This window comes from Lissotriton helveticus, chromosome 4_1 (assembly GCF_964261635.1).
Source record: "Lissotriton helveticus chromosome 4_1, aLisHel1.1, whole genome shotgun sequence".
NCBI lineage: Eukaryota > Metazoa > Chordata > Amphibia > Caudata > Salamandridae > Lissotriton > Lissotriton helveticus.
In genome coordinates, this window is record NC_136063.1 from 1,959,313,050 (window position 1) to 1,959,332,873 (window position 19,824).

Consider the following 19,824-nt stretch of genomic DNA (forward strand, 5'->3'; position numbering starts at 1 on the left):
AAAATAGTTTGATTAAAACAATTTAAGACTTTGTTATTCCATAGAGAAGATTCTAGAAATTGTTGTATTGGGGAAAAGGGAAGACAGAGGTTTTGAGAAAAACGGTAGCGAATAGAAAGGAAATGGTGACACCAGTGAGTCCTCCAATCAACGCCAGATAATAATAGGCAAAGAATAAGTGCCATCCATATAGGTAGTACCTGTTTTAAAACAAAGGCATTGTGATAATGTCAAAAATTTGGAAAACGTACTCCCCCTAACTACTGTGTACAGAGAGACATTAATGAGATACACCCTTTTTTACTATTCCATAAAAATGAAGTAATTGATTAATTTAACAACTTATAAGTTTTAACAGGTAGTTTAGTAGGTAACATGGACAGATAAAAATTAATGACATGTAAAAACATCATCTTTATAGTGGACAACCTGCCCCACCAAGAAAGATACAAAGGTGACCATTCCTCTGTCATTTGAAGAATCTTACTATGAAGATCTTCTAGGTTAAAATTGTATTGTCTTAGCCATGGATGTGGAGTAGTTAATTTCAAAGCACTTAATATGATGCGGAGACCATTTGAACCCAGCACCATCAAACATACTTTTAAGACAGTATTTGTTGAAAGGAATCACTTCAGATTTTTAAAAATTCAATTTATACCCAAATAAACTGGAATATACTGATAAATGAGTAGCAAATGCAGGAATTGATGTTACCGGTTCGGAGACATAAAGGATTACATCATCAGCATATGTTGAGAACTTGATCTCAGTGTCTTTATGTTGAAAGACATGAAACAATGCTGAATTACGTAATATATGCAAAAAGGGTTCTAAGGATAACATAAAAAGCAATGGAGAAAGAAGACATCCCTGTCTGGTACCATGTAAAAGGGGAAAATATGAAGATTTGGAGCCATTTAGAAATACAGACGTCATCGGTGAGGAATATAGTACACTGACGTATTTGAGGACAGTTGGACTAAAGTCATACCATTGTAAGGCCTGCATCATGAATCAAAAGCCTTTTCGGTGTTTAAAGAAACTGCTGTCATAGGAATATTGGTAGAAGAGGACATGAGTAAAAAATTTCAAGAAACAATCTAGAGTTGTCAGTCATTTGTCTACCTTTGACAAATATGGTCTGCTCACGTCCAACCATATCAGGAGTAAAGGGGAAATTCTAATTGATAAAATCTTGGCAAAAAGCTTACGGTCTAAATTGATGTGGGATATGGGCCTATAATTAGCACATAAAGAGCGGTCTTTATCTTTTTTTGGGGTCAAACAAATCATGGCTTCTAGGAAAGTTCAGTTAGCCTTGTCATGCAAGATAAAAAACTGATATAAAGTAAGAATGTGGGGCAGTAGAAGACACAAAAACCAGGAATAAAACTCAGCAGTAAAGCTATCCGGACCTGGAGCTTTATCTTTCGGTAAAGTATTAAGAGTAGATTTTAGATCAGACATCAAAATTGGCTCATCTGGAGAAGAAAGATCCTGTGTCTATTGTGGTCTTGGTGGAAGAGAACAGAAATATGAGTCCAGTGCCTCATCTGTTGGAAAGTGATCTGGCGTATAAAGATTAGTATAGAAATCAGTCAAACATTTCAAAATGTCCTTACCCTTAAGAAAAGGGTTCCCACTTTCTTCTAAGATCTTAACTATTTTACATTTTTGAGATTTAATTTGTACATAATTGGCAAGTTATTTGCCAGCCTTATTGCGTCCCCCCAAAAATGTGGTATTCGTTTTTAGTAGTGTACCAGCAGCTTCTTCCATTGATCTTTAATTAAATTCAAATTTAGCACTCATTAATCTCTGTAATGCATTATCCTTCTTGGTAGTGAGAAATTCATATCCTAGCTGTTTGATAATGTGAAGTAAAGTTGAGAACTCCTTACTAGCTTCTTATTTATAGCCGAAATAAAATTGATAACATGACCTCGGGCAGAGGTTTAAAAGCATCCCAAACACTGTGCAATGGGATATCCGGCGAAATATTTTGCAGCAAAACTCTTTAGTAAAACATTCAAAATTCAGAGAGAACTCTTTATCCTTCAGTAGGTTGTTGATCAACCGCCATCTGTTAGGCTTACGGGTTTAAGGCAATACATCTAAATTTATGATCTGATATTAAAATTCACCCAATTTTGGCATGTGTAAGTGAGGCGACTAGAGGCGGTGAAAGGAATATGGCAAGACTGCATCTTCTCTGTTATTGACGTCTAGATTGGTTTCAAAAGGGATAATTGGGACTTTATGAGAACCCAATTACATGACCACAAAATCATAAAAAGTTTAACATTGCTTGTAAGCTTGACTCAAAAAGTTTTAATTGTGATTTTAGCAATAAAAGTCAATTCCCCTGGGATTGTTTCTTGTGGTCCCAGAACTTGAGAGACAAAGAGATATATTTACTGATTTATTTATTTATTTAGTGTTTTATGGAGCATGAACTTGAACCGTTAGGGTATCAGAGCGCTTTACAAGGGTCATAGAGTAATACAAAGGTTAAGCATCACATAATATTCACACAGTGCAGGAAATATGATGGAAAGAGGACAAATATGTACAGATTATATTTACAATTAACAAGAAACGGGCTCCAGGTACCTTGGGGAAAAACTAGGTAGTCAGGAGGGAGGCCAAAGCCAGTCGTTAGACTGGGTCTCTGTGGAGGTTGGTAGCAAAAGTTAAACTAGGAATTTACCCATAAGGTAGGTTTTGGCTTCCTTCTTGAAGCGTGCTAGAGAAGGGATTCTTCTAACGGCGGGTGGGAGAGAGTTCCATATTCTTGGTGCTGCCCCAGAGAAGGCTCGATTGTACTTTTTTTTTTCAAAAACGTGCAGGTTGGAGGAGGAGGTCACTAGCGGACCGGGAGATTCTGCTTCCTCCAGATATCACAAGTTTCTGTGCAAGATATGCTGGGGAGTTTGCGTATAGTGCCTTGTGTGTGATGCATGCCAGTTTCAACTGTATCCTGGCCTCAAGAGGAAGCCAGTTCAGAGCTTTCAGGTGTGGAGTAATGTGGTTGAACTTCCTTGTGCCAGTAAGTAGTCTGGCGGTCGCGTTTAGGCAGGCTTTCAAAGGTGCCAGGGAGGTCAAGGGTAACCCAGAGAGAGTCGAACAGCCATATTCCAGTCTAGAGATGACAAGTGCTTGGACTGCCATTTTTTGGTCAGGGGCGTCAAGGAAGGGTTTCAGTTTCCCAAGGTAGCTGAGGTGGAACCTGGCTGATTTTGCCATCGAGTTAATGTGATCTTGCATGTTTAGATTACAGTCCAGGGGTTCTCCCAGAGATTTGGCTGATTCTACGATGGTCGGTGGGCAGTTTAAGGCTGTGATGGAATTTATCCATAGCTGAAGTTCAGGATTGATTTTTGTAGGAGAGATTAAGAGAAATTCTGTTTTCTTTGCATTCAGTTTAAGATGATTGGAGGCAAGCCATTGGACAGTCAGTTTAAAGGCCTCATTCAAGAGAGGATCTCCTCGAGAGAAGAGATTTTGATGTAGATCTGGGTATCGTCAGCATACATATGGTAGGAGATATTTGCAGTGCGTAGAACATTGGTAAGCCGTTCTAGATATGGAGTTAAGAGGGTGGGGAATAGGGTTGATCCTTGAGAGACTTTGACCGTGACGGGGGAGGAAGAAGACAGGTTACCATTAATTAAGAATCTCTGTGATCAGTTTTGTAGGAAGGATCTAAACCATTTTAGAACAGAGCTATCCAATTCCATCCTTAATTTGAGGCATTCAATTAGCTTTTTGTTGCTGAACGTGTTGAAGGCTGAGGATAGATCTAGGAGGATTAGGAGACAGGTTTTGCCTTGGTCTAGGGCTTGGAGGGCATGGTGGTTTCAGTGCTGTGTCCAGGTCTGAACCTGTACTGAAAGTCATCTAGTAGGTGGAAGTTGTTGATGTGTTGACTTAGCTGTTGTTGCACACACTTCTCCAGCACTTTGGCTAAGGGAGAGATGTTGGAGATAGGTCTGAAATTACCGGGGGAGGCTGGATACAGCGAAGGTTTTTTCAAAATGAGGAGGACTTGGCCAGCTTTCAAAGAATCAGGAATCGATCCTTGCAGGAGAGAGGCGTTATTTATTGCCGTCTAACTAGGTATAATTAATTGGGCGACGGCAGTTAGGCAGTTGGAGGGGAGCGGGTCATTAAAATGGTTGTTAGGGTTTAAGGTGGATAGGAATTTTGAGTTGGAGTCTTCTTCATAGAATTTGAAGTCAGAACAATGTGCTTGATTTTTAGGTGAAGCCATAGTGGGTGGCGTGGAAGGAGGAGGTAGGTCAGTAAGGGGTTGGGTGTATGTGGCCGAACTGAGTTCTTTCCCTAAGGTTGTGGTTTTGTCTGTGAAGTAAGAGGAGAATTCCTCAGTTGAGATTAGCACCTTTTGGGTTTCTTTTAAAGTTTTGGCCAGTTTATTGGATTGGTGTTTGACCAGTCCGAAGAGTTTGTCGGGCCTGTTCTTGGTGTTCCCCAGTTCAGATCTAAATAATATTTTTTTTGATTTGAGGATGCTCTTGTTATAGGCATTTCTGGCCTGGCGAAGTAGTTTTGGATGGGCGACAGAGGGGTGTTGTCTCCAGATTCTTTCAGCTTGCCAGAGGGATCTCCTTTCATTGTTGAGGGATCCAGTGAACCAGGGGTTTCTGTCTTCAATTTGGGATCTTTTTAGTTTTAGTGGGGCTAGATCATCCAAAATGTTCGATATAGTCGTAGAATAGTGATCATTGAGGTCACTAACCGTAGTGGTAAGCAAGAAGGGGGAGGTCTGGTTTGCAACAAGCCTCTAGTTCCCTGTGGTCTAGGTTCCTGGTGTCTCTGATCCAGTGTTTGGGAATCATCGGTTGCGGTGCCTATGTCTTGAGGGTGCCGGATAATGGGAAGGCGATGGCGTGGTGATCGGACCAGTCACAGGGGTCTATGGATATGAGCCTGACTGTTGATTCCTTAGAGATGATCCAGTCAAGAGTGGCCCCTTTTGAGTGAGTTAGGAGTGAACAGGCTTGGGTAAGCAGAAATGCACTATAGTTAATAAGATATGGTGCACCGCTGCTCCCTCCTAGCACTGATGAATGGGTGTTGCTTAACACCAACGCAAGCGCCCTTGTGCCATGCTACAAGGGTACCTGCCCTACAGGTAGCCTTGATTTTGTGAACAAAATGAATATGCAATGTTACATCGCATGCCATTGCAATGTGATTGTTACATCACATACCATCACAACGCAAGTCGTTAAGTGACTTGCTGTATGGGGTGTTGGATGTTGGAAAAGTATAATTTACTGTTCCAACTCCAGTCTGTGCAACAGTGGGGAAGGTGATAGATTTTAAATACAACTCCTTCTGCCTCCTACAGCAAGTCGTTGTAACGGCTTGCGTTGTAATAGTTTGCGATGTAACAACGCGGTCGCTGCAACCACCGCGTTGTAATGGCATCCGATGTATTGCATGTGAAGTATTGGATGTATCCTGAACAAAACCAATCCAAAGAGGTATTTTCCTTGATGTATTGCATAATGCAGAAGGCATAGAAAGAAGGCATAGCGAGGAGAAAAAAAGATTATCCTCTGGCAGGCGTACCAATAAGATGCAATCTCAGGTTGTGGCACATGAGGCTGCATTGGGAAACAATTTATTTAGAAAGCCACTCAATATGGCATGAATTGCCCATTGCATGCCTTTGTAAATCTTAAGTAAGAAATTGAGCTGCCTTGCGTCACCTTGTGCGCACTTGGGCATAGTCTATTTGAAAAGAGTCCTAAAAGAAGATGGTGTGAGCAAAACCTAAGAATAAGGGAGGGATTTTTCATAATGAAAAATCTAAACCTACAGATATCCTGCTGTCCTATGCTCACACATTTGTTGGGTTACTTGACAAAGCGAGGAAAACAATTGAGAAACTACTACATCAGATTGTGAACTGGGAAAATAATATAAAGACAGATTTAAAAAGAACAGCTTTATCCTAGTTAAGCGCTTCATTTAATCGAATATGAAAAAAGACATTAGCCAAAAAAAGATAAGTGCCCAGGCCTCCCTCTTCTTAAAAGTGGCTGGCTGGATTGTGTACGTTTATAATGGTAAAATCTGATATTTTGAATGGATAATCCCTAGGTTTCAATGTTTTTGCTTTGCTCGTCACTGTGTACATCCCCTGAAAAAAAAGGTACTAATCACGATAATAAGAAAGTGTCTATAACAATATAAAATCAGATCAAATCAAAATCCGTCTAACTAGTTGTGTAGGTTTACAGCTTGCAAAAATAAATTGTTCTACTCATTCTGTAAACAACATAGTATGTGTCGTTTTCATAGATAAAGTAAAGCTCATAAAATAATTAATAAAGTAAGTACAATATTTGGATCTGCAGTTTTACCAAGGTACAGTTCTATCCCATAGATGTAATTCCATCACTCTCTCATGTCTCTCCCAATGTGGGCAACTTGCAAACTTGGTTTCCCTTCGTAGAACAGCAAATCATTATCAACCTTTTCTGATATTTTATTTTATTCAGCTGTGTTGTAAGGTCCCACAAAATTAAATGTTTACAGCTGTCTCAACTGAAAGTTTATTGCCAGTAACCATTTCTAGTTTCATATTCAAGCACTGTTTTGTTTTATCCACAACATAGTTTCTAAAAATGGAAACATTTGGAAAAGTGGAGTGTCATCGTCATCATCATACCTTATAATGTTCACTCATACCTACTATAGTATATTACAAGTTCACCAGAAGTTTACTATTATGTCAATATGCTTGTAGAATCATTAGAGTCTGTTGAGACCTATTAGCATGCTGTCAATAACAACTATGACATCCACATCATATATTACTCTGTGGAGCGCATCTGTAAGCTCGGCGACTTGTGGTGCACAAACACTCAGACACTATCGAAAGTAGGTAGCCAGGGTGAGTAACAGACCCTTTTCAAATTCAAGGAGAGTAACACCACCTTTTCATGAAACATGGAGGATTTCTACGTTGGTTTTTCGAACATAAATATTGCATAATCTTAATGCAGAGCTTCTCTTCACAATGTAAACTTAGACTGACAATCTGTTTGGTCCCAACACCCTTTGATGATTAGCACTTAAAATCAAAGTGACTATGGCCTTGCGTGATGGGTTTTCAAATGTGCTGTTATTCATCACTGGCCTGTCTGACACTGTTTATCCTCACTACATTGCAGGTTGAAAGCTCATATTTAGGATTTTAGGCCTAAACAAAAATAAGCTAGTCAATTTAGTTATTGAACAGATGAGGATTTATACAGAATCACATAGAATAACAGCTGTTTTTCACCGAGGGATTCTGAGTGACATCAAATAGAAAACAAGGAGAACAAAAGCTTAATTTATCTATGATGTCAATTAAAACTCGGAGTGGAAAACATTGCCTTTATTTAAACTACTCAATTGCAATGTATGCAATGTGTGGCCCGCCCACAGAAGCAGCATCAGCTTTCAGCCTCTATGCAGGAATAGAGTAGCAATGAAGGAGTCTCACACAACATGGCTTCTCAACCTCACCACCAGGCACACCTGTTGTCTTCCCAACTACTGTCACAATCCTGTGGCCATCACATCTTGAACAAAGGAATACCGGGCATGCTGCCACCCTCCCCAACCACTTTCATAATTTGGATCACCTGCCCTTCCCAAATATTTAAAAACATACCTGGTGCCCTGCCATCTGCATTCTGCACATTTACCACCTTCACTCGAACACCTTTTTTGTATATACGAGGTCCTGCCACACACCCACATCACCCTCCGTTCAATTCCTTACACAACTCAAATATATATATTTAAAAAGCCTGTCCGTCAGATACTCACTCTCACCGCCCTCTGCAGCTTTCACTGCCCCCTCCGTCCCCTTCGAAGTTGTGCTCTGCCGTCTTCATCAGAGGAAAGAGCCAGTCCTGCTCCGGTGACAAGCCTTCTTGGAGCTCTATCACTGTGACAAGGACATTTCTATGACCTAGCAAGAGCTGGAACCAGTAAATAACTGGATTAAACTCCAGTGTGCACATTACCGATTCTCTGTGAGAATACATGAGAACCTAAATAAGTGCTTCACTCACTTTTGCCAGACAACCCCAGAAGATATCATATTGCTAGATAATGGTACCTTATTTAAAAGATCCCATTGTCCTTCCCAATATGCATGCTTGTTTTTGATGTTCTAATATTCTGTCCGACAATGTCTCTGAAAGGTTTTCTCCAAGTTTAAAAGTCTTAATTACTCAAACCAGGCTTTTTCCCTGGGGTAATGAATCTACTGCGTGGACCTGAACTTGACATCATGATCACACGTTCAATCCCAGTGGGGCAATTCAGTCTTCCATCCTACTGAGGTCCATAAAACGAGTACATGTTCTATTCAATGTCAATATATCCATGCACTTTGAAAATATATGTTAATTTATATATTTAACCCACTAAACATTGCTATTCTACCACCATTTACTGCTAGTATATATGCGTCATCTTTCCTATTTATACTCGATCACTTTTCCAGTTTCTTTCTCATTCGGGCAGCGGATGATACTCAGACTGCTTATTTTTTCTTAAGTAATTTAGCCAAATAATGATGGGTTTTTCTTTCTCCATTACTTATTAGTTTATTCAACTTTTAGGCTGTTAAACATAGTACCCATACAATCATGAGTCAACCTCTATCAATACTAATGCTCAAGCGAAGAAAAAGTGGACATTTGACACTATTTAATCAGATTGCTTCTTTACTGAAGCTAATTAAATGATATTTTCAATAGATTTAAAAGCATTGTCCTTAATTCGGGTTTTTTAGATGGCACGCCGCCGGTTCTGCCAAGGCAGCAGAGGAATGAGCTCCACTGACCTAGCAAAAGAAAGATCAACAAGCTTCGGGGAAAATTTACCAACATTTAGTGCTGTGTTTGCATAACAAAAGTGACACAAACCTGCACAAAATGTTTTTTGTGTGATATATTGCCAGCGTGAAACGTGCTTTTTGCTGGAAATTGCCTGAAAGTATTTGCGCTACTTTGTGTTAGTTAGAATCAACGGGGCATAACATGGGTTTGTCATGCAACCACCCATTCTTTTGGCACAAATCCCTATCTGTCAAGACAGGGTTTCCATCCAAAATAACACCATCAGAAAGCAGGCGTTAAAAGGAGAAATGTTTTAATTTCTCCATTCTTTTCCGACTTTACACATGTGCTGCACTGTACAGCACACTAGAAAGTGGGAAAAGTTTTAAATGTTGTCTAGTCATATCCTTCCAGTACAAACCCTATGCTTGACTCATGCACACACTTTTGCACTATGCTACAAATATGTGTACATGTTGCTCGGCAGCAAAACTCTGCATCAGTGCTAGGGACAGTGGACGAGAGTGCCAAATCTCAATACATATGGTGGTCCCCTGCTCGCCCTCTCTGTCATGCTACGCAGCGCGGTGCAACATTTTTGGCTGCAGTCCTGCATTCCATGGTATTTTGGTGAATCTGTTCCATAGAGATTTCCACCAGGAAGGCTGAGATCTCTGTGCTTTCAGAAGAGTGACCATTGCAGCAGCTCTTCTGAGGGGACTGAAGATTTGCTGGTCAGGTGATATATTTAATAATCCAGCTTAGTCAAATTTTGTTTTTCAAAAACAAACTTCCAAAGCAAGAGTTTATTACTGAAAAACCAAAAAGAAAGGTTACTGGCACACTTGAAGCTTTTTCCCAGTGTTTCCTCATTGTGACATTCACGCTATATCAAAACATCCGCAATCAATAAGATGGATGGCCCGAGGAACATTGACCGACTGCCCATTGCAGTGTTGTTGCCCAAGGGAAGACTGGTCACTGGTCAAAGATTTCCATCAGTGGAGTCAGCACACTCCCCATCATCATAAATGCAGTGAAGGAATCAAGAGTTTATCTCACAGGATTGGCACCAAGGCACCACTTTCCTGGAGGTTGTCCTGCTCCTAAACCTCGAAATGAGACCCATAATCTAATATTGAGAAAGCCTTAGATGACCTATGGCTGGGGTAACAGGAAGATATTCTATGTTCTTCCATTTACAGCCATAAATTATTATTATTTTTAACCATTTTAATGAATTTTCATAAAAGCATCATTAAATGTTACACGAGGACATAGTACATTGACAGCATGTGTATATCCATCACGGAAACAGGGTCAGTGTGGCATTATATACATTGAAGGTAGCCATGGTTCTTATCATCAACTTATCTAATCAGTCAAACTTTTAAGAACATGAGGCAACACTACTACCATGAAGGATAAATCGAGGCACAGGCTAAAACCCTTTCCAGCCTACATCGATTACATATTTATTGGTGTTAAAGTGAGGTACCCACAATGCTACCATTTGTCTGTAGATTATTATACAGTATCATCCAGGCTAGAATTATTCTAACTGCACATGGGAAACCTAGTCAGGTACAGCAGTAATAGGATAAAAGGCAAGGAAAAAACATACAAACATGGGTAGGACAGAATATACGACTACTAGCAAATTATTACACAGCGCTACACTGGGTGGCCCTCAGGATAAGCTTGCAGGTTTGCTAATAGAGTGTCCCAGTCTACAGCTATAGGGTATTTCCTCAGTCCTCGAGCTTCTTCACGTCTGAGTGATGCTGGAGTGAGGTCAGCCCTATGAAGGAGATTAAACTGGATGTATTGGAACTTTGGATTGTGTGGGACTTTTCATGTGGTAATGAAGTGCTCGTTCACACTCGTTTTGTGCTAAAACTCTACCAACATCTCCCTGCCAACATCTGCAGGTCCCTGAAAGCAGATCATGTGTAGTTTATGCAAGGGCATGTATGAACCATGTATGATTCTATAACTGCTGCACATTATATACAGTGTATGCAGTAATGGGTGTTGGTTAGGTTCCGTGTCTGTTATGTTCCACAAGCTCTTCAGCACAGCCAATAATCTTACATAGGCCAAAGAGTTACCAACCAGAAGCCCATACTTCTCGTGCCGGACATCATAGGGCATGAGCACTCCATCCTCGAATAATGCGTCAAGTGTAGTGACTCCAGATATCTCCCAAGCCTCCATTCCCCCTGTGCTAAGCCGTTCAGTAAAAGGGAATATAGAATTCAAGAAGTACAGGGGCTTACATGGTATAAGTCGCAGACTGCGTTGAAAGCTACTATGTGCCATATTTATTAACCCACTGGCTTTGAGTGGGAGTTTGATGTGGAGAAGTACAAACTGGTGGATCAGCCTATGTGGTCAGTCAGGTGCAGGAAAGTCGAGTTCCTCCATGAAGCGGTATGCCAGACAATGTGCAGGTCGCTGCGACCCCAAATAATAATGCTGACAATTTGGAGCTTCTGGCCCCCGTTTCTCAAGCAGTAGCTGCAGTTTGTGGAGTTTAATTCACTGCCTCCCATAACTCCAAATTAAACTACCCATTGCAGAGTGTAGAGTTTGCAATCTAGGTTTGGGATGTGAGCACTAGCGATATTGGAAGAGGCGATGTGAACGATCAAGACAAGCACCTAGGACACAGTGGAAATATGCGTCAAGAATCCACAGAATATGAGCCCACTTCGTAAGTGTTATGGAGATACGAAAGAGGAATGATGACTGTGCTACATTGGGGGCATATATGCTTCCTAAAAGGACCTTTCTACCATCCAATTGCCCCTCCACCAATACATAGTGCCCTTCAGGGTCAATATCTGATCTCATGGGACTAAAGCAAATCCCCGCCAGACCCAAATCGATGCACCCCAAAAAAAGCCCGAATATATTGAGCTAAAACAGTGCCCATGCCAACACTTTTGCAACTCATCCTCTCCTCTCGCCACATGGATCTAGTGTAAGAAGACGATTTGTGCCCCTCGCCGACTCAAATATTGTTGAACTTCATGCCTTTTCCTGAAGGCACCCATACTGCGCACATTCCACAATTATAGTAATCTTAGCCATCTAAGTGTTACCAGAATAGAGACAGTACCCTTAAATTAGCAACAGAGCACTGCACTCTGACTGTGCTCTGCTCTGTTTTACATTAGCAATGACACAAAGACAGAAGTATGTCACATGACATATCAAACCATAACAGTAAAACGTATAACTCCCCACCCAGGGCATCCCAAAAACATTGATCGCTCAAACATGGAAAAAAACGTCCCATACCAGGAATGCTCCTGAGTGCAGGGTAATGCACATCAGAATTGTCTAGGAACCAGACAAAGGGGTGTGGCAAGTGCATCTCTGAACCGTACCTTATCCAGTCTGCTATAGGTACCCGTACTAAGTTAATCGGGGAGACCCTTTTCTTCTGTGTAATCTTTTATCAAAAAAACAGGAGAACTTTTGAGGTGAGTTGCTTCGTCGTCCTCTGGTGTGTTCACAGAATTTCATCCCCTGCTTGTGGTGCTGTGACTGGAAGAACGGAAGAGTTCACACTGCTCGTGGAGTGAGCCAAGTCCACATCCAAGTCTTCATTTTCAGAAGGATGCGCCGTTGTTGATCTACGCTCTACCCAGAAGGCAGCTGCCACTCCCTGGCCTGCTCCAGAGTATGGCCCCCTGGAGGTTTGCAGCACCTATGCCGTGGGACCTCCTGTTGAGGTATCTCAAAGAACCTGATGAAGGTCAGTGTCGTACTGATGATGAGTGGGCGGAGGCCTCATAGAGACAGTGCTCCAAACAGTCCCAGGCATCCCCTTGCTCTTTGAAGAAATAGCTCTTATTCTTGACCATCACATTAAGCCAGGCAGGAAAGAGAACAGGATGGTGCAGGCCCACCTGGCGCAGCATACTTTTCACCCCAAAGAAGACGCACCTGCGGCATTGGACCAACATTGTGTAGTACAGAAAGATAAATACTTGTATATTTTCATATTTAAGTGGTGAGATCATCCTGGCAGTAACAGCAGATCATCCGAGAAAGGCAGGGGCCGCATCGCCCCCCCCCACAAGTATGGCAGGGCACCGGTCCCCCTCCCCTGGTCTGCAAACCATGGTGGGGAGCTGAGGTCAGGCCAGTTGGAACTGGTCTGACTGGTAGAGGGTTTAAAAGGCCAGGGAGCGCAGGACGCATTCTCTTGTTCCCGCGCTCCTCAGGCCTGCCCTTTGCCCACCAGCCTTCTTGGAAGCTGCTATTTTTTTCTGCTTTCTCGTTTTAGGTAGCAGTGGACAGTGGATAGCGACGTTTTAGAAGACCCAGCGGCGTGCGGAGCATGGTGGCGGATTTGTTTGTTCTTGTTCCTCTGCAGGTAGCAGCGGAGCGTGTATCGAGTCCCCTGCAGGTAGCTGTGGGGCGGGGATCAAAAGCAATGATTCCGGAGCGGTTGTGGGCATTGCGGCAGTTTTTTTCACGCTCGCAGGCGCTACAGGTACTGGGGGGGATTGCAGCGGGAGCACGGCCTGAGCAGGTGGCGAGGCTGCAACAGAAGCAGCATTGCTGGTCTGGGCCGATTTTCAGTCCTGCCGCGCAGCGTTGCACTAGAAGAGGTTGTGTCTTATGATCGGAGCAGTCGATTTCGAAGCAGGGAGCCGGGTTCGGGCGTTGGCGCGGCTGCCTTTGTTTGATTCTGGGCAAATCATTTAGAAATCATTTTTAAAGGGTGACGTAGGCAGAGCACAGACCAGTAAATAACATTATGGTAATCCCCTTTATGCTTCCTGGATGTATTGCTCGAGCTATCGTTTTTAAAGGAATTCAGTGTGTGGGTGGGCACGGAGGCGATCAAAGATTCTGCTTTGTCTGTAATTGTTCATGCAGTTAAAGAACGGTTTACGTTTAGAGGCCCGGGGGATGCTTGATCTGATTTTGTGAAATCTAGGAGCAGGAGGGCACACGGTCTGGGCGGATTCTTGGGGGGCAGATCAGAGCCCAATAAGATTATAACCAAAGAAGGGCCCCCAAATACTGTGATTCTGGGCAGATCGCTTAAAAAGTCATTGTGCCTTGAATGCTTGTGGACTGTTAGTGGTGCTCATGTAAAGTGCTCTGATACCTGAGGTTGTGGTTTTGGGCCCAATATAGAGCAACATATCTTCTTGGTTCGAACTGAAGTGAATCAGGTGAATGCCACAACTGCAGGATTGAATAAGTTAGATTGCTTGTGTGTCCACAAACATATGCTAATCTTGTCTTTGCACCATAGGAGTACATAGGGAGTGCGCTGCAGACTGGACGACATGGAGCACGGCTATGGACATCGCTTAAAGGGGACACAGGCAGGCCTGCACTTCACTGCTTCTGAGGCCCGCCGGCATAGAGTGCGCGCGCCCAACACCCAGGGTAGCTGGTGTGGCCTGGTCCCAGTTGCGTGATGATTACGGCCTGTATGAGTACCCCAAACTTCTGCAGGTAGAAGCCGGGTTACGTCCTGGTGGTAGCAAGATAACATTGTGCTCGCAGTGTGTTATCACAGGTCAGTGTGTAAGTTACCAAGCAGTTGTTGGTAGAAAGAGGATCGCCAGTAAACGTGGCGCAAAACGTTCCCGCATGGAACATATGCTGGAAGGAATGATGCGTAGTATGGCGACGATGAATAAGAGATGGGGAAAGGTAGAACAGATAGGGAAGAGCGTGGCGGAGCTTAGGCAGAGTTTGGATGAACAGACTGGGCCATCAGGCAGGCCCAAGCGAACGATAGTGCCCCCACAACCCAGGGGGGAATTAGATCCACTCCCCAAATGGGCTAGAGCCAAGAAGGGGAGGGTTCAAGATCCAAAGCAGTCTTTTGGGGTGGGTCCTTCAGGGGAGGGTCCCTTAAGGAGCCTAGTGCCACCAGTGATCCCTATACCTACTCCTCAGACTCCGGCAAGTATACCTGCGATCCCAGCACCTTCCACGCCGGTGCCAACTCCAAGTTCAGTGCCTCCTTTGGTCCCAGGTGTAGTCCCGGTGGTGCCCACATCTAACCCCATGCCAATCCCAGGGATTCCTGTCCCGAGCGCAGCAGCCCCCACCCCGGTTACAGCTCCAGCAGCGGTTGGTCAGGACCCACCGGAGATAGCAGCAGTTCTACCTTGGCTAGGAAAGGGAGGGATGTTACCATCTTCAGTGGGGGCCAAAGAAGTAAGGGAGGATATTTTAGCAGAGGCGCATAGGATGGTGACAAAGATTATGGCTGCCCGAAGCGGAGTGGGGCTAAGTACTCCCGGTCAACCCCAAGCAGCGCAACAAGTGAGCAACACCAACAAAGACAATATGGTGGAGCCCGCTGGTGCTGGGGAAATAGGGAAGGAGATGGCATTACCATTGCTAGGCGCAGGTACACTACCCTCTAGGAGGGACCATTTGGCAAGACATGTAACACGAGAAGTGAAGTAATTAATTTGGGCTGGTGCATATGTCAATATGTTTTCTTTGATTGTGGATAACAGGGAAATCGAGTATGCTAGGAAGCAGAAAGATTGGATGTCACCTGGTGAATGGCGGGTGGAAATGGCGAGATTCAGGGTTGAAGAAACTTTGACCAATTGGATTAGGGCCTTCTCAGTATTTATGGCTATTATAGCTGAGCGTTCACCTAACTTGCAAGCAGAAATGTCATGATACCAAAGCAGGGTCACAATGTTGCATGAGAATTATGGGGGTGTAGCATGGAAGGATTATGACATGAATTTCAGGAAAGCTAAAGAATATGACTCATCACTTACCTGGGACCAGGTTGATTCGACATCGTGGTTTAATCACTTTACTGCAGGCCAACCGAGTAATCTAGGCCAAAGCGGGAACAGAGGTTACACCCCCAAATCATCTCAGCCGTTTCAGCCGGCGCAGGCCGAGGGCACAACCCTGTTGCAGGTAGCAGTGGGGGGCAAAAGGTGTCTGCTGGGATTTTAATAAACGATCATGCACCAGGGCACAAGGCACGCGTAAATCTAGACACGCATGCCCCATATGTAATTAACCTTCCCACCCTAAAATAACATGCCACAAAAGAGGTAACAACTCCTCTGGAAATAGGGGGAGAAAGAAACAGGAATAAAGAAAATGTACGGCTGGTGTCACATTCACCCATTGACGTTCTGGCTATAACTCCTTGGCAGAACAAGTACCCAGACAATGCCTCTGCTAGGATGTTACAAGAAGGTTTTTTAGATGGTTTTAGGATCCCAGCGGTGGATTACACAGGGACTCCAGATTGTAGAAATCAGCTGTCTGTTAGGACCAATCCGTGGGTGGCAGATGCCAAAAATAGAAAAGAACTGCGCTTTGGGCAGAATAGCGGGTCCCGTTGATCACATCCCTGTGCACAATTATGTTTGCTCACCCTTGGGCGTGGTCCCGAAGAAAGAGGTAGGCAAATTCAGACTTATTCATAATTTGTCAGCACCTAGAGGCACATCACTAAATGACGCCATCAATGAAGAAGTCTCTAGTGTAAAATATGCCTCTTTCGACCAGGCAGTGGATATGCTAAGGGTTTTGGGACCAGGGACCTTGATGGCCAAATCAGATATTGAATCCACTTTCCGGCTACTGCCGGTACATCCTCTAGATCACCATCTGCTAGGTTTTTCATTCCAAGGTAAATTCTATATGGATATGTGCATGCCCATGGGTTGTTCCATTTCCTGCACCCAACATGGAGAAATTCAGTTAATTTTTGGAGTGAGTTTTTAGACAGACAACACGGCACCAAAAAGTCATGCATTATCTGGATGACTTTCTCTTCCTTGGGTCGGTGGGCTCTCGGGAGTGCGTGTGGGCATTGCAGGAATTTTGCGTGCTCATACAGACTTTTGGGGTCCCGCTGGCACCGGGAAAGATGGTGGGTCCATCAACAACAATAGAATTTCTGGGCATTGAATTAGACTCTGTAAAACGTTGTTTCAGGTTGCCAGAAGAAAAAATCATAAAATTTAGAGCAGCACTCCAGCAATGTTTGGCAAAAGACAAGGTGACACTGCACCAGCTACAGCAAACTGTTGGGCAGTTGAACTTCGCATTGAGAGTCATACCCATGACATGGCAATTCTCCCGCTCGATTTCACAGGCCATGACTGGTCTGCGGGAGAAGCACCATCACACGAGATTGTCGCCCAAGGTCCGCCAGGACATGCGGATTTGGATTGCATTTCTGGAGGGTTTCAACGGCAGGGTAGTGTGGCTAGGCCCCCCCGCTACATCTGCAGAGTTAGGTTTATGGACTGACGCTGCAGGCAGTGTGGGATTTAGTGCCATACTTGGAAACAAGTGGGTGGCACAGCAGGTGCACAGACATAATATCGACTCCAAAATATCGTTTGGACAGAATATCGAGTTTGAAATATCGTTTGGACAAAATATCGACAGGACAGAATATAGACAGCCAAAATATCGTTTTTAAGGTAAGTGAAGTAATATCGACTGTAAATAATATAGAAAGTGAAAATATCCAAGTATATAATCTAGATAGTAAAAAATATCGTTTTTTAAATAATATTTAATTATTTATAGTGTTTTTTATGTTATAATATGTGTGAAAAGTGTCATTTTATGTTATAATTATTTTTAATTAATGATTTTTTTTAAATTATTGTGTAATTTTATTCTGTAGCGGGTTGTGGGTTTATAGGGGAATAGGGTGGGAAGTAATTTAATTATAATTAATTAAATATGTAAATTTATTAATTGGTAGTGATAATTAATTAATTGGTAATTAAATAATATTTGTTAATTATTTAAAATTTAATTGGTAATTAATTTAATTTAATTGATTAATTGCTAATTATGTAAATTAAAATAATGTATTTCCTGTAGCGGGTTGTGGGTTTATAGGGGAATAGGGTGGGAAGTAATTTAATTATAATTAATTAAATATGTAAATTTAATAATTGGTAGTAATATTTAATTAATTGTTAATTAAAAAATATTTGTTAATTAATTAAAATGTAATTGGTAATTAATTTAATTTAATTGATTAATTGCTAATTATGTTAAATTAAAGGAGTATTTTTAGGGTTCAGGGTCAGTTTTTGGTTTTTGGGTAAAGGGGTATTTTTAGGGTTCAGGGTCAGTTTTTAGTTTTTGGGTAAAGGGGTATTTTTAGGGTTCAGGGTCAGTTTTTAGTTTTTGGGTAAAGGGGTATTTTTAGGGTTCAGGGTCAGTTTTTAGTTTTTGGGTAAAGGGGTATTTTTAGGGTTCAGGGTCAGTTTTTAGTTTTTGGGTAAAGAGGTATTTTTAGAAGTTGCGTTGTAACGTCATATATCCACTGTTGCACTCTTTGGAGTGGGAATAGTAATTTTAACCCCTACGCTATCCAACGCTTTCCCTACTGTTGCACCCACTGGAGTGGGAATAGTAATTTTTACTCTTTTGTATTTGTACGTTAATAATATTGGCTATTATTTAATTACATTTTGTTACTATATATATATATATATATATGTTTTAAGAAATATGATTAAAAAAATATTATTTTTTTACTTTCATTAATTATTTAATTATTAAAAGTTATTTTAAGTATTGTTAAGTATATTTTAGTAATTAATTTTTTATATTAATGTAATTAAACATTGTTTTTATTAAAGTCGATATTTTTTACAACTATATTTTTGTAAACGATATTTTTAACTCGATATTTTTGTACTTACCTGTGCCCCATTCCAATATGGCTCCATTTTTCGCCCCCTAGTCCTTCTTTAGTTTTGTTAGTCTCCGCTTTTCATTTCTATTTCCTCCCACCCTGGTTCTCGTGTAGACATCGCCACAGCGTAATGCTTTGCCCCAGCACCTTTGGAGTAGCAGGTCCTGCTACAACCGAAACGAAGTAAGCTTTCCCTGCACGCCGGCCAATTTTGATTTGCAACCTTAGCGTATTTACCGCTAGAATAATTTACACGCGACTTAACTTCCCCACACTCTTTCACTTTCCCCTAGTTCACCTTTCGACATAGTCTCATTTTACTATTTTTTCACTCACTCGTAGCATACAAACTAGATTCACTCCTATTGATCGGCACGTAATTAAGTATTATTTACATAGGCTCCCTTTGGACGCTCGCCCTGACCCCGATTCATCTTCCTTTCAGCACTCCGTGATAAAGAGCTCCGCCCGAAATGCATTGGAGAAGTTTGCGCTCATTTTCTAATTCAAAGAGATTATTATACCATGGATTGATATGCTGTTAATATCATTGAAAAAATTCATATGAACACTACAGAAAAATAAAGAACACTTGAACGATTACTTTTGAAATCATTTCCTGACAACTAAAGGTGTGCCTAATCCTGGGGATGTACTTGCACGTCTGTGCGTACACTACCAGTTCTTATGTCTACCGGTGTTTTGACGGAAACACCACCCATGAGAGCACCCTAAACTGAGTAACTTTTCACGAACTTTCGAACACCTTTCGCAGTGCACCACCTACTTCTTTGTCCAAACACATTTAAGGACATGCAGCTGGAGCCTGATGATTCCCACAATGCCTGGACTTTACATGCTGGTGAGGCGGCGTAGGCTGCAGCGAGCTGCACGCAACAGACGGAGGATACAGGACCGGATATTCCGCCAGTGGGTCACCCTTCTGGGCCAAACCAGGCAGCAAATTTATGCCAAGTACCGCCTGAGTGGGGCCATGATAATCAAGCTCATCCGGGACCTAGACCCCCTGATGCAGCACCCTACAAGGAGGTCCAATGCCGTGCCCACACATGCGCAGGTATTGTGCTGCCTGCACCTCCTGGCCTCCGGGAGCTTCCAGGGGATGGTCGCAGTTGCAGGGGGGGTTTCCCAGCCCACCATGTCCCGCTGCTTCAGGAGATTCCTGGAGGCATTGCTGACCCGACTACACCACTATATATCATTCCCCACCAGCCAACAGGA